The sequence below is a fragment of the Panulirus ornatus genome, chromosome 3, assembly GCF_036320965.1.
Source record: "Panulirus ornatus isolate Po-2019 chromosome 3, ASM3632096v1, whole genome shotgun sequence".
Classification (NCBI taxonomy): Eukaryota; Metazoa; Arthropoda; class Malacostraca; order Decapoda; family Palinuridae; genus Panulirus; species Panulirus ornatus.
The window spans coordinates 51,069,880-51,086,181 of NC_092226.1; positions in this window are offsets into that span (position 1 = coordinate 51,069,880).

The window sequence follows — 16,302 nt, forward strand, 5'->3', positions numbered from 1 at the left end:
GACGAAAGAAATGGCCCAACTCACACCCATACACATGTATATACATACATCCACACACGCAAATATACATACCTACACAGCTTTCAATGGTTTACCCCAGACGCTTCACATGCCCTGATTCAATTTACTGACAGCACGTCAATCCCGGTATACCACATCGCTCCAATTCACTCTATTCCTTGCCCTCTTTTCACCCTCCTGCATGTTCAGGCCCCGATCACACAAAATCTTTTTCACTCCATCTTTCCACCTCCAATTTGGTCTCCCTCTTCTCGTTCCCTCCACCTCCGACACATATATCCTCTTGGTCAATCTTTCCTCACTCATTCTCTCCATGTGCCCAAACCATTTCAAAACACCCTCTTCTGCTCTCTCAACCACGCTCTTTTTATTTCCACACATCTCTCTTACCCTTACGTTACTTACTCGATCAAACCACCTCACACCACACATTGTCCTCAAACATCTCATTTCCAGCACATCCATCCTCCTGCGCACCACTCTATCCAAAGCCCACGCCTCGCAACCATACAACATTGTTGGAACCACTATTCCTTCAAACATACCCATTTTTGCTTTCCGAGATAATGTTCTCGACTTCCACACATTCTTCAAGGCTCCCAGAATTTTCGCCCCCTCCCCCATCCTATGATCCACTTCCGCTTTCATGGTTCCATCCGCTGCCAGATCCACTCCCAGATATCTAAAACACTTTACTTCCTCCAGTTTTTCTCCATTCAAACTCACCTCCCAATTGACTTGACCCTCAACCCTACTGTACCTAATAACCTTGCTCTTATTCACATTTACTCTTAACTTTCTTCTTTCACACACGTTACCAAACTCAGCCACCAGCTTCTGCAGTTTCTCACATGAATCAGCCACCAGCGATGTATCATCAGCGAACAACAACTGACTCACTTCCCAAGCTCTCTCATCCCCAACAGACTTCATACTTGCCCCTCTTTCCAAAACTCTTGCATTCACCTCCCTAACAACCCCATCCATAAACAAATTAAACAACCATGGAGACATCACACACCCCTGCCGCAAACCTACATTCACTGAGAACCAATCACTTTCCTCTCTTCCTACACGTACACATGCCTTACATCCTCGATAAAAACTTTCCACTGCTTCTAACAACTTGCCTCCCACACCATATATTCTTAATACCTTCCACAGAGCATCTCTATCAGCTCTATCATATGCCTTCTCCAGATCCGTAAATGCTACATACAAATCCATTTGCTTTTCTAAGTATTTCTCACATACATTCTTCAAAGCAAACACCTGATCCACACATCCTCTACCACTTCTGAAACCACACTGCTCTTCCCCAATCTGATGCTCTGTACATGCCTTCACCCTCTCAATCAATACCCTCCCATATAATTTACCAGGAATACTCAACAAACTTATACCTCTGTAATTTGAGCACTCACTCTTATCCCCTTTGCCTTTGTACAATGGCACTATGCACGCATTCCGCCAATCCTCAGGCACCTCACCATGAATCATACATACATTAAATAACCTTACCAACCAGTCAACATTACAGTCACCCCCTTTTTTAATAAATTCCACTGCAATACCATCCAAACCTGCTGCCTTGCCGGCTTTCATCTTCCGCAAAGCTTTTACTACCTCTTCTCTGTTTACCAAATCATTTTCCCTAACCCTCTCACTTTGCACACCACCTCGACCAAAACACCCTATATCTGCCACTCTATCATCAAACACATTCAACAAACCTTCAAAATACTCACTCCATCTCCTTCTCACATCACCACTACTTGTTTCACCTCCCCATTTGGACGATTTTTGCAGGGAAAAAATGCAGTTGAGTGGGAGATGTATAAAAGAAAGAGACAGGAGGTCAAGAGAAAGGTGCAAGAGGTGAAAAAAAGGGCAAATGAGAGTTGGGGTGAGAGAGTATCATTAAATTTTAGGGAGAATAAAAAGATGTTCTGGAAGGAGGTTAATAAAGTGCGTAAGACAAGTGAGCAAATGGGAACTTCTGTGAAGGGCGCAAATGGGGAGGTGATAACAAGTAGTGGTGATGTGAGAAGGAGATGGAGTGAGTATTTTGAAGGTTTGTTGAATGTGTTTGATGATAGAGTGGCAGATATAGGGTGTTTTGGTCGAGGTGGTGTGCAAAGTGAGAGGGTTAGGGAAAATGATTTGGTAAACAGAGAAGAGGTAGTAAAAGCTTTGCGGAAGATGAAAGCCGGCAAGGCAGCAGGTTTGGATGGTATTGCAGTGGAATTTATTAAAAAAGGGGGTGACTGTATTGTTGACTGGTTGGTAAGGTTATCTAATGTATGTATGACTCATGGTGAGGTGCCTGAGGATTGGCGGAATGCGTGCATAGTGCCATTGTACAAAGGCAAAGGGGATAAGAGTGAGTGCTCAAATTACAGAGGTATAAGTTTGTTGAGTATTCCTGGTAAATTAAATGGGAGGGTATTGATTGAGAGGGTGAAGGCATGTACAGAGCATCAGATTGGGGAAGAGCAGTGTGGTTTCAGAATTGGTAGAGGATGTGTGGATCAGGTGTTTGCTTTAAAGAATGTATGTGAGAAATACTTAGAAAAGCAAATGGATTTGTATGTAGCATTTATGGATCTGGAGAAGGCAAATGATAGAGTTGATAGAGATGCTCTGTGGAAGGTATTAAGAATATATGGTGTGGGAGGAAAGTTGTTAGAAGCAGTGAAAAGTTTTTATCGAGGATGTAAGGCAAGTGTACATGTAGGAAGAGAGGAAAGTGATTGGTTCTCGGTGAATGTAGGTTTCCGGCAGGGGTGTGTGATGTCTCCATGGTTGTTTAATTTGTTTATGGATTGGGTTGTTAGGGAGGTAAATGCAAGAGTTTTGGAAAGAGGGGCAAGTATGAAGTCTGTTGTGGATGAGAGAGCTTGGGAAGTGAGTCACTTGTTGTTCGCTGATGATACAGCGCTGGTGGCTAATTCATGTGAGAAACTGCAGAAGCTGGTGACTGAGTTTGGTAAAGTGTGTGAAAGAAGAAAGTTAAGAGTAATTGTAAATAAGATCAAGGTTTTTAGGTACAGTACGGTTGAGGGTCAAGTCAATTGGGAGTTAAGTTTGAATAGAGAAAAACTGGAGGAAGTGAAGCTTTATAGATATCTGGGAGTGGATCTGGCAGCGGATGGAACCATGGAAGCCGAAGTGAATCATAGGGTAGGGAAGGGGGCGAAAATTCCGGGAGTCTTGAAGAATGTTTGGAATTCGTGAACATTATCTCGGAAAGCAAAAATGGGTACGTCTGAAGGAATAGTGATTCCAACATTGTTGTATGGCTGCTAGGCGTGGGCTATAGATAGAGTTGTGCGCAGGAGGGTGGATGTGCTAGAAATGAGATGTTTGAGGACAATTTGTGATGTGAGGTGGTTTGATCGAGTAAGTAATGTAAGGGCAAGAGAGATGTGTGGAAATAAAAAGAGTATGGTTGAGAGAGCAGAAGAGGGCGTTTTGAAATGGTTTGGTCACATGGAGAGAATGAGTGAGGAAAGATTGACCAGGAGGATATATGTGTCAGAGGTGGAGGGAACGAGGAGAAATGGGACACCAAATTTTAGGTGGAAAGATGGGGTGAAAAAGATTTTGAGTTATCGGGGCCTGAACATGCAGGAGGGTGAAATTAGGGCAAGGAATAGAGTGAATTGGAACGATGTGGTATACCAGGATCGACGTGCTGTCAATGGATTGAACCAGGGCATGTGAAGAGTCTGGGGCAAACCATGGAAAGTTTTGTAGGGCCTGGATGTGGAATGGGAGCTCTGGTTTCGGTGCATTATTGCATGACAGCTAGAGACTGGGTGTGAACGGATGGGGCCTCTGTTTTTTTTTTTTTTCCTAGCGCTACCTCGCGCAGATGAGGGGGAGGGGGTTGTTATTCCATGTGTAGCGAGGTGGCGATGGGAATAAATAAAGGCAGACAGTATGAATTATGTACATGTGTATATATGTATATGAGTGTGTGGGTATATATATGTGTACATTGAGATGTATAGGTATGTATATTTGCGTGTGGGGACTTGTATGTATATACATGTGTATGTGGGTGGGTTGGGCCAATCTTTCGTCTGTTTCCTTGCGCTACCTCGCTAACGCTGGAGACAGCGACAAAGGAAAATAAATAGATAAGTAATAAGTAATATATATATATATATATATATATATATATATATATATATATATATATATATATATATATATATATATATATATATTATCCCTGGGGATAGGGGAGAAAGAATCCTTCCAACGTATTCCCTGCGTGTCGTAGAAGGCGCCTAAAAGGGAAGGGAGCGGGGGGCTGGAAATCCTCCTCTCTCATTTTATTTTAATTTTCGAAAAGAAGGAACAGAGAAGGGGGCCAGGTGAGGATATTCCCTCAAAGGCCCAGTCCTCTGTTCTTAACGCTACCGCGCTAATGCTGGAAGTGGCAAATAGTAAGAAAGATATATATATATATATATATATATATATATATATATATATATATATATATATATATATATATATATATATATATATATATATATGTATATATATATATATATATATATATATATGTATATATATATATATATGATAATTTAACTTTAATTCCCATGTTGCATAAATCCTTTAATGTAAACGTTGCCTTTAGCAACAATAATACTATAAAGAATACCTATGTTAATAAGGAATTCACCAGAAAATGTTCTTGGATCCATCTATAAAGTGCCTTGTGGAAATTGTGATAAATTTTATTATGGTCAGACTGGTAAGGATCTTTCTGTTAGGCTTAAGCAACATACATATAACATAAGAACGGGACAAGAATCAAATGCCTTGTTTAATCACGTTAAAAACTATGATCATTGTATTGATTGGAGTAATACCATCTCAGTTATCAAATTTAACTCTATTACCAAGAGAAATATCATTGAATCTTCTATCATCAAATATACAAAGAACTATAATCTTAAGATTAGTGATGGTCTATACAAATTAGATAACTTTATTATTGATAAAATTTGTAAAATGATAAGTTTATGAACGCTCGTTGTATGTTTTGGGCAATCACATGTTTACCAAATGGCGTCCTAGCCTCGTCTCTTCGATATATATCAACTGACTTATATATCTCTCTTGTGTCTCCTCTGATGATGTGATTATAACACGAAGGTGCACTTGGGAACTTAATGTGTTTCATTTTCCCTGTGGACTCATAGGAATAACTTGATCACGCGCAAAATTGTGATCGTTTCCAACATAGATTCCACACTGCTCATCAACTACTTCTGTACAACCTGTCCTATACGTTCTCCTTTCGTTACTGCTTTCTCCATATCGCTAATCAAGGCCAACCAACTGAAGTTACGATTTGGATTCCTTAGGAAATGTCTTGATGAACAAGAGATGCCAAGATCTGTCGTACCTCAACGCTTGTTGCAGCTGTCTGGTCGACCATTTGACCAATTCCAAAATATCATTTTAGAGAAAAACATTGAATTAAAGAAATTGAAATGGAGGGGGCTGTTCGCATTTCAAGTGAGAAGAAACGTGCCTTTCAAATGGCAATACCGACACACTGGAAGAACCGGATGTTGGACTATTGCTATGATAGATTAAGGAAAGAACGCAATAGGCTACAAATGACACTAAATTGTAAGTTGCACCATCTTATTAAAAACAGCGACTGGACCAAGAACACAAACCCATCTTTTGTGGTAAACCTGTCTAATGAACAACTAGTTATGGATTCCTTGTGTGCATTAGGCATATATGGTTTTAGTTTTGTATGCTCTAACAGAGAAGCCACCTTGTGTTGATGTCACAAAGTCGTTTTGTAATTTAGAGAAATACAGTAATTTAAGTAATGATGATATTAATATTTGCAAGGGTTTAGTGTATGCCAGTTTGTCAAAACCAGTGGAAGCTAATTGCCCTAAAAGATTTATAAGAGCTATTAACACCTTAAAAAAAGACAAGGATATACTTATCACTAAAGCAGATAAGGCTAACACTGTTGTGATTTTAGACAAAAGTAACTATCTAAATTGAATGCTCTTCTAAATGATGACACAACATGTTCTAAACCTAGTAAAAATCCCTTAGAAGCAGTTAATTCTCATTTCAATAAAGAAAAGAAGTTTTTGTTGAAAGGTAATTGTTCTGTCATCAAAAGTTTGTCATCTTTGTCCCTTTCATTGCCATATATGTATGGACTTATCAAAACACATAAACAGAATTTTGCAGTGAGACCTATAGTGAGTTCAGTAGGCTCCATCAAATATAGATTATTAAAATGGCTAGTTTCTTTATTAAGCCCTTTAGTGGGTAAGGTAGCAAATTCAATATCATGAACAATATAGATTTAGTCAACAAGCTAAACAATATCAATGTCAATTTTGATTTCAAACTTGTTAGCTTTGATGTTTCTTCACTTTTCTCTAAAGTTCCAGTTGATGACCTTTTAGAATATTCATTTGATGTCTTGTATGATATTCATTTACCTCTTTCAAAGTCTGTTTTCATTGAACTGATAAAATTGTGTATAAAAGACTATGTATTTCAATTCAAAGGAGATTATTATGCTCAAAAATTTGGTATGGCAATGGGTAACCCTCTTTCACCTGCACTAAGTAATCTTTGTATGGAATTCTTTGAAGCAAAATTACTAAAGGATATCTTACCTTCTAATGCAATTTGGTTAAGGTATGTAGATGATGTTCTTTGTGTTTGGCCAACAAATGAAAATTTACAAATATTTCTCCTCGTACTTAACAATTTAGTGCCTTCCATCAGATTTACTGTAGAAAATGAAAATAATGGTGTGCTACCATTTTTAGATTGCATGATTCATAGGCAAGGAAACAAGTTTAAGTTTAACATATACAGAAAACCCACCAATGTATGGTCATATATCCATCTGTGGATTTAACTGCTTCTGTAATCATGTAATTTTCGGTATTTTCTTAATGTATTCACATTACCTGCTCAATCTATTAATCTTTAACTACTCGTTTGCAATGGGTTGCTTGTGGATTCACATAACATACCATGAACTGCTCACATACTTTCATATCATGAACTCCTTGCATGCTTTTATGCCATGGACTGTTCGCATGCCGTAGGCTGCTTACATATACAGACTGCAAGTGCAGACATATATTAATCTTAACTGCTAAGATTTCTTAGCCTTACGTGTTAAGGTGCTTTGACTTTGCTCGTTTTTGTAGACTTTACGTTTTAATTTGCAATGTCTAGATTTGTCTTCTCATATGTATTCACTTAAGATTTTGTTATAGTTTCCTGCCGGGCGATCTTTCCAGGTCACGAGTATTTCTATTACTCTTTTCAGGGCGCTAACGTTTGCCTAAAGGTTGGAGATATTAGAAAGAAACAATGAAAATATCACACGTTCTTTGAGTGATGCTAGCCATGCTTGTTTAAGAAAATAAAATCGCAAGAGGGAAAAGAATTCTATAATCTATCTGTGGCCGAAAAGAAGCATGACACTGAATCGTTTAGTCCAAGAACTGCCAACGCTTTCACAACCCGGCAGAACATATAAGCTGACGAGTAATATGGAGGTGAAGGCGCTAGAGCAGCTACATTTCGAAGTCAAAAGCCAAAGTAATATCTGTGAAAGAGAGAGGCAGAGAGGCAACATATCGGTGAAGGGCAAATGGTTCAAGCTGCAAGGTGAAAGAGGCGGGAATCAATAAGGCGGAAAGTTCTCGACTGATCTCTGCTGATACAGATGGTAAAGAAAAGAAAAATACCGTATGTGATCATCACTCCATACAGAGGCATATCAACCAACCACACGGCCGGAGTAGCTGCTCGGTACCTCAGATCTAAACTGAACCGTCGTTCTTCTCCTGGTGGTTTGGAAGGGTGTGGAACAAACCTCCCCTGGTTCAGTGAGTCTGTGGGGAAGATCAGAATTTGAATTAATAACAAGTGCATTAGTAGACTCGAGGGGGGCAGAGCAAATAAATCGCGAAAATAAATCACACAGTTAAGACGAATACCATGTAGTGAAGAGACGAAACTTAGTTTTGGAAGCATTAAAGACATAGAGAGAACTGGGAGAGTACAGCGGCGAGCAACCAAGATGATTCCTGGAATGAGAAACAAATCCCATATGAGCCGGGTACACGACTTAAACTTAATAAGCTTAAAAAATGAGAAGATTAAGAGGTCATTTGATACAGGTTTTTCAGAATTATCAAAGGCTTTGTTAATATCGATTTATACAGCTATCAAAGGCTGGACTTGTCTGATTTCTCTCGCAGTGATAGATGTAAACTACTGGTCAGTGTTACTTCAGATGAGGCAAGGTACTTATGAATACTTCGCCTTAGATCCGTTAGCGACATTGATTGCGCAGCCTTAGTTACGTGCAAAGTTTACGAGCATTTCCCTTTAGATCATCCATATGCTTTTTTCCACTTTGTATACAAAATTCTGACTTTCTGATCACTACCATTCACAAATTGCCTCGAAAGGACTAAGTGGTCTGTTTCTGACTTAACTCCTTTGTCTTCTTACGTAAACGTGACGGGATTATGTGTACCCCAGTGTTGGATGGTGCCTAGGTTGGTACTGATAAAAAGCGGTTAAAGTAGAGAGAGAGAGAGAGAGAGAGAGAGAGAGAGAGAGAGAGAGAGAGAGAGAGAGAGAGAGAGAGAGAGAGAGAGAGAATGTGTGTGTATGTGTGTGTGTGCGTGTGTGTGTGTGTGTGTGTGTGTGTGTGTGTGTGTGAGTGTGTATGGACAAGTGTGGAAACTTTGTATCTAAGGAAAGTAGAAGAGTGTCATGATCATCGGGCGTAATATCAATGGTAAAAGAAAAGGGAGGAATACAAGAACAGAACAAAACTCTTGGGACAAAGGAAGGAAAGGTCGATCCGTCGACACTTTCACGAGTCATCTGTCTGAAAAGAAAACGGGTGATTTGTTAAGAGCAAATGGGTAGCAATATTACCTCTCTCCAGCCTTCCTACAATACGAAGTTTTCTTCTACTCAAACACGATGTAGTCTTCGTCCTTGGCTAACCTTCGAAGTCTTTGCATCTTCCAGTCTTACTAGATTCCCTCTCTCCGGTGCTAGGTTGTATTACCACAGTGCTGAGTTACCTTCTTCCAGTATTCTGTACGCTCTCAGTAAAGCTGTTTTACCTCCCTTCAGTAACAGGTAGCACGCGTTTAGCACAGCATCTCCTTCCCACACCAACAAGATTATCTTCCTCAATACTGGGTTTTCTTTCCCCACGGCCAAGCTTACTTTTTCTATTGATATCCCTCAGCGCCACTTTTTTTCATATACTGACCTATTTGGAACGGGCAAAACATACTCCAGCTATGTCCATTACCAGTGAAAACAAGATGTTCAATGGGAACAACGGGAAGCATCACTCAGACGCGTATGGTGAGTACAAGTCTCGGCAGCAGGAACATTCGCAGACAGCTCATAAAAGTAGCGGTTGAAATGTTACACGTAAAACAGTGCGAAAGCAGCAACATCACGACGGCTGGAAAGAGATGGTTGGAGAGAAGTGAAGCCCGGGAATGAGTGTGAAGGAAAAACACCTCGAGATTTGCAGGCAGTATTGGGTCGAATGGAACCCCTGTAGATAGGAAATAACTGCTCACAAGGAAATAATCACGATACCTATGCAACATTCTCAGCTTCTGGGAAGCAGACCTTGTCATATTGATTATGTGAGGTTCCCAGAACAGGATGGAGGGCATATATGGTTATGTCCAACATGTTTATGTTACAGAAGATTTGACTTGTGGTCTTTTTGAAACTCAAAAGAAGGAAACTAGTGACTCTTGGAAGAGATTAGGAAAAACTGCAATTTGGCATTGTTGAATTCAACCAAGTTGCTGCAATCGTATTCTGAAATGTTTAACAGGTATAAAATGAAAGCAGAAATATGTTCAATACGAGAAAGAGAAATCGTAATCGAGTGAAGACTGGAATGAAAGTGAGATGAGGTTTGTAAAACGGAGTCATCAACATCAGTGTGAATTCTATTAGAAATCAAACAAAAGACATCATTTATATGGAACAGAGAGAAAGTAGGGTATAGGCTAGAACCCAGAGGAACATCACTCTCTATAGAGTAAAAACGCTTCAACACTATCTTACGCAATTGCACGACTACCTTCCTCCACCCAGGAGACATCTTGTGATCGAAAAATTGACTTCCTCCAAAATCAAGATGAAGTTATCTTCCAATACTATGCTTCTCCAGTATTAATTTCTTACAGAAGGTAACCTTCATTCCACATCAAGTGATCCTCGTGCAACTCTGCCCGTTTCTACTCTTTGTTTCAGATACATGACCCAACTACAGACATGTCAGTACATTACCTATTCGCAAGCGTGACCTACTTAACACCGACGTTAATGGTCTCACCTGCTTTAAGGTAATGATATAACCACACACGTTGATCGTACTTGTTCTCAGGTACAAACCTTACTGTATCTATGTACTGGCACTTTCTCTCTCTCAGGTATTGGATTTAGTCTCCCACGTACAATGTTGCCTGTGATACATGCAGCCTCACTTCATCTTATGTGCTTTACATGATATTGCGGAGGATCAAACGAGAACATGAGACAGGCGGGCTTCGTCACGCTAAATTCTTCATCGTTGGAAGTCTCGTTTAATCTTTTATCTTTCCATCCTACAGCTATGAACACGGGAAAGAATTCTCTGATGACGGTACCACAACATACCCTTGTAAATGCGATGGATTGGAGCCCAAACTCACAATAGCATCACATTTTTTTCGATATTTCAGATATCCAAAGGAACCCGTGATGTCAAAACCCGTATGTTTGAATCCGTATTTAGATATGTGTCATTTAAGAGAAAGGAATACTCTGCAAACACAAAGAAGTGAAGGGCGTCAACTCTATGAGTTTGTTGAGGATCACTATAAAGTCATTTTCATTGGATTTTCGTGTCCAGCCTTCTGCAGCAACCTTGAGATAATGATTAAATTGCTTGGTACAAACTATGTAAACTCATTATCTCATTTTGTATCAAACCTCCTGCAAAGTTTGCACGCTAATCAATTGGAACATCAATCATGCAGGGGCTATGTTTAGTTCATTGTAACTAAACAGCCAATATTTCTGTATTTCTATATTCAGAAATATGTGTATTTTGATCAAGACTTCAGCAGCCAGCAAGTGTCCATAAAAATTCTTCGAAGCAAAAAAGGACAGAGAGCCTTGATGGATAGGCCGACGCACCGACTCCGGCCGCTTCAACGTCTGGCCGAACTGGCGGTAATCTGACCATAGCTGGCAGACTTCGAGATAACGATAAAACAGGTGATGCTGTCAGGAACGACGGCCAACCGTTCAAGTAATTTTTCACCAGAGGAAAAATAGTGAAACTTAGCGCAGTCTTCGGAAATCAGTCACACTCCCAGAGCAAGCTGTTTCATGAAGCAGTGATGAGACTCGGAACTCGAGGTTGGAACCCGAGATTCGGGACTCGGAACTCGGGACTCGGAACTCGGAACTCGAAACTCGTAGCAGGGGACTCGGGACTCGAAATCCTGGAGTCAAAACTTGCCTTAAGGGTACAGCATAGGTCGTAAGTTCTGGGTGTTTGAGTCAGACAAGTTGACCAATCATATATTCACACTTCCTCCTGCTGGGATGATACCGACGATGCTTGTTAATTCAAGGTCACGTACTAATATTAAAGGAATGATCACAGCAGCTGGAGACGGTCGGATCGCCTGTCTATTGCCATTTTGCACATCGTTATAGCTAGCCTCACGTCATGGCGCCTGGCAGCAACAGGTAATAGGGGATATTTTTGAACAGGAAAAATGAGACTTTGACCCTTGAACCTCACGTGTAACTTTTCTCTCTCTCTCTCTCTCTCTCTCTCTCTCTCTCTCTCTCTCTCTCTCTCTCTCTCTCTCTCTCTCTCTCTCTCTCTCTATTTTTCTATCTATCTATCTACATATATATATATATATATATATATATATATATATATATATATATATATATATATTCTTTCTTCTTTCTTTTAAACTATTCGCCATTTCCCACGCTAGCGAGGTAGCGTTAAGAACAGAGGACTGGGCCTTTTTTGGAATATCCTCACCTGGCCCCCTCTGTTCCTTCTTTTGAAAAAAAAAAAAAAACGAGAGGGGAGGATTTCCAGCCCCCCGCTCCCTCCCCTTTTAGTTGACTTCTACGACACGCAGGGAATACGTGGGACGTATTCTTAATCCCCTATCCCCAGGGATAATATATATATATATATATATATATATATATATATATATATATATATATATATATATATATATATATATATATATATATATATATACACCTATTAATCCATTTATCTGTTTCATTTATTTTGTTTTGTCTCTCCCGCATTAGCGAAGTAGCGCAAGGAAACAGACGAAAGAATAGCCTAACCCACCCACATACACATGTATATACATACACGTACACACACGCAAATATACATACCTATACATCTCAACGTATATATATGTATATATATATATATATATATATATATATATATATATATATATATATATATATATATATATATATATATTTTTTTTTTTTTTTTCATACTATTCGCTATTTCCCGCGATAGCGAGGTAGCGTTAAGAACAGAGGACTGGGCCTTTGAGGGAATATCCTCACCTGGACCTCTCCTCTGTTCCTTCTTTTGGAAAAAAAAAAAAAAACGACAGGGGAGGATTTCCAGCCCACCGCTCCCTTCCCTTTTAGTCGCCTTCTACGACACGCAGGGAATACGTTGGAAGTATTCTTTCTCCCCTATCCCCAGAGAAATATATATATATATGTATATATATATATATATATATATATATATATATACATATATATATATATATATATATATATATATATATATATATATATATATATATATATATATATATATATTATTATTATTATTATTATTATACTTTGTCGCTGTCTCCCGCGTTTGCGAGGTAGCGCAAGGAAACAGACGAAAGAAATGCCCCCCCCCCATACACATGTATATACATACGTCCACACACGCAAATATACATACCTACACAGCTTTCCATAGTTTACCCCAGACGCTTCACATGCCTTGATTCAATCCACTGACAGCACGTCAACCCCGGTATACCACATCGCTCCAATTCACTCTATTCCATGCCCTCCTTTCACCCTCCTGCATGTTCAGGCCCGATCACACAAAATCTTTTTCACTCCATCTTTCCAACTCCAATTTGGTCTCCCTCTTCTCCTTGTTCCCTCCACCTCAGACACATATATCCTCTTGGTCAATCTTTCCTCACTCATCCTCTCCATGTGCCCAAACCACTTCAAAACACCCTCTTCTGCTCTCTCAACCACGCTCTTTTTATTTCCACACATCTCTCTTACCCTTACGTTACTCACTCGATCAAACCACCTCACACCACACATTGTCCTCAAACATCTCATTTCCAGCACATCCATCCTCCTGCGCACAACTCTATCCATAGCCCACGCCTCGCAACCATACAACATTGTTGGAACCACTATTCCTTCAAACATACCCATTTTTGCTTTCCGAGATAATGTTCTCGACTTCCACACATTCTTCAAGGCCCCCAGGATTTTCGCCCCCTCCCCCACCCTATGATCCACTTCCGCTTCCATGGTTCCATCCGCTGCCAGATCCACTCCCAGATATCTAAAAGACTTTACTTCCTCCAGTTTTTCTCCATTCAAACTTACCTCCCAAATGACTTGACCCTCAACCCTACTGTACCTAATAACCTTGCTCTTATTCACATTTACTCTTAACTTTCTTCTTCCACACACTTTTCCAAACTCAGTCACCAGCTTCTGCAGTTTCTCACATGAATCAGCCACCAGCGCTGTATCATCAGCGAACAACAACTGACTCACTTCCCAAGCTCTCTCATCCCCAACAGACTTCATACTTGCCCCTCTTTCCAAAACTCTTGCATTTACCTCCTTAACAACCCCATCCATAAACAAATTAAACAACCATGCTTTTCTATCACACACCCCTGCCGCAAACCTACATTCACTGAGAACCAATCACTTTCCTCTCTTCCTACACGTACACATGCCTTACATCCTCGATAAAAACTTTTCACTGCTTCTAACAACTTTCCTCCCACACCATATATTCTTAATACCTTCCACAGAGCATCTCTATCAACTCTATCATATGCCTTCTCCAGATCCATAAATGCTACATACAAATCCATTTGCTTTTCTAAGTATTTCTCACATACATTCTTCAAAGCAAACACCTGATCCACACATCCTCTACCACTTCTGAAACCACACTGCTCTTCCCCAATCTGATGCTCTGTACATGCCTTCACCCTCTCAATCAATACCCTCCCATATAATTTACCAGGAATACTCATTAAACTTATACCTCTGTAATTTGAGCACTCACTCTTATCCCCTTTGCCTTTGTACAATGGCACTATGCACGCATTCCGCCAATCCTCTGGCACCTCACCATGAGTCATACATACATTAAATAACCTTACCAACCAGTCAACAATACAGTCACCCCCTTTTATAATAAATTCCACTGCAATACCATCCAAACCTGCTGCCTTATATATATATATATATATATATATATATATATATATATATATATATATATATATATATATATATATATATATATATATATATATATATATATATATTTTTTTATTTTTTTTTTTTTTTGCTTTGTCGCTGTCTCCCGCGTTTGCAAGGTAGCGCAAGGAAACAGACGAAAGAAATGGCCCAACCCACACCCATACACATGTATAAACATAAGTCCACACACGCAAATATACATACCTACACAGCTTTCCATGGTTTACCCCAGACGCTTCACATGCCTTGATTCAATCCACTGACAGCACGTCAACCCCGGTATACCACATCGCTCCAATTCACTCTATTCCTTGCCCTCCTTTCACCCTCCTGCATGTTCAGGCCCCGATCACACAAAATCTTTTTCACTCCATCTTTCCACCTCCAATTTGGTCTCCCTCTTCTCCTCGTTCCCTCCACCTCCGACACATATATCCTCTTGGTCAATCTTTCCTCAATCATTCTATCCATGTGACCAAACCATTTCAAAACACCCTCTTCTGCTCTCTCAACCACGCTCTTTTTATTTCCACACATCTCTCTTACCCTTACGTTACTTACTCGATCAAACCACCTCACACCACACATTGTCCTCAGACATCTCATTTCCAGCACATCCATCCTCCTGCGCACACCTCTATCCATAGTCCACGCCTCGCAACCATACAACATTGTTGGAACCACTATTCCTTCAAACATACCCATTTTTGCTCTCCGAGATAATGTTCTCGACTTCCACACATTCTTCAAGGCTCCCAGAATTTTCGCCCCCTCCCCCACCCTATGATCCACTTCCGCTTCCATGGTTCCATCCGCTGCCAGATCCACTCCCAGATATCTAAAACACTTCACTTCCTCCAGTTTTTCTCCATTCAAACTTACCTCCCAATTGACTTGACCCTCAACCGTACTGTACCTAATAACCTTGCTCTTATTCACATTTCCTCTTAACTTTCTTCTTTCACACACTATACCAAACTCAGTCACCAGCTTCTGCAGTTTCTCACATGAATCAGCCACCAGCGCTGTATCATCAGCGAACAACAACTGACCCACTTCCCAAGCTCTCTCATCCCCAACAAACTTCATACTTGCCCCTCTTTCCAAAACTCTTGCATTCACCTCCCTAACAAACCCATCCATAAACAAATTAAACAACCATGGAGACATCACACACCCCTGCCGCTCACTGAGAACCAATCACTTTCCTCTCTTCCTACACGTACACATGCCTTACATCCTCGATAAAAACTTTTCACTGCTTCTAACAACTTGCCTCCCACACCATATATTCTTAATACCTTCCACAGAGCATATCTATCAACTCTATCATATGCCTTCTCTAGATCCATAAATGCTACATACAAATCCATTTGCTTTTCTAAGTATTTCTCACATACATTCTTCAAAGCAAACACCTGATCCACACATACTCTACCACTTCTGAAACCACACTGCTCTTCCCCAATCTGATGCTCTGTACATGCCTTCACCCTCTCAGTCAATACCCTCCCATATAATTTACCAGGAATACTCAACAAACTTATACCTCTGTAATTTGAGCACTCACTCTTATCCCCTTTGCCTTTG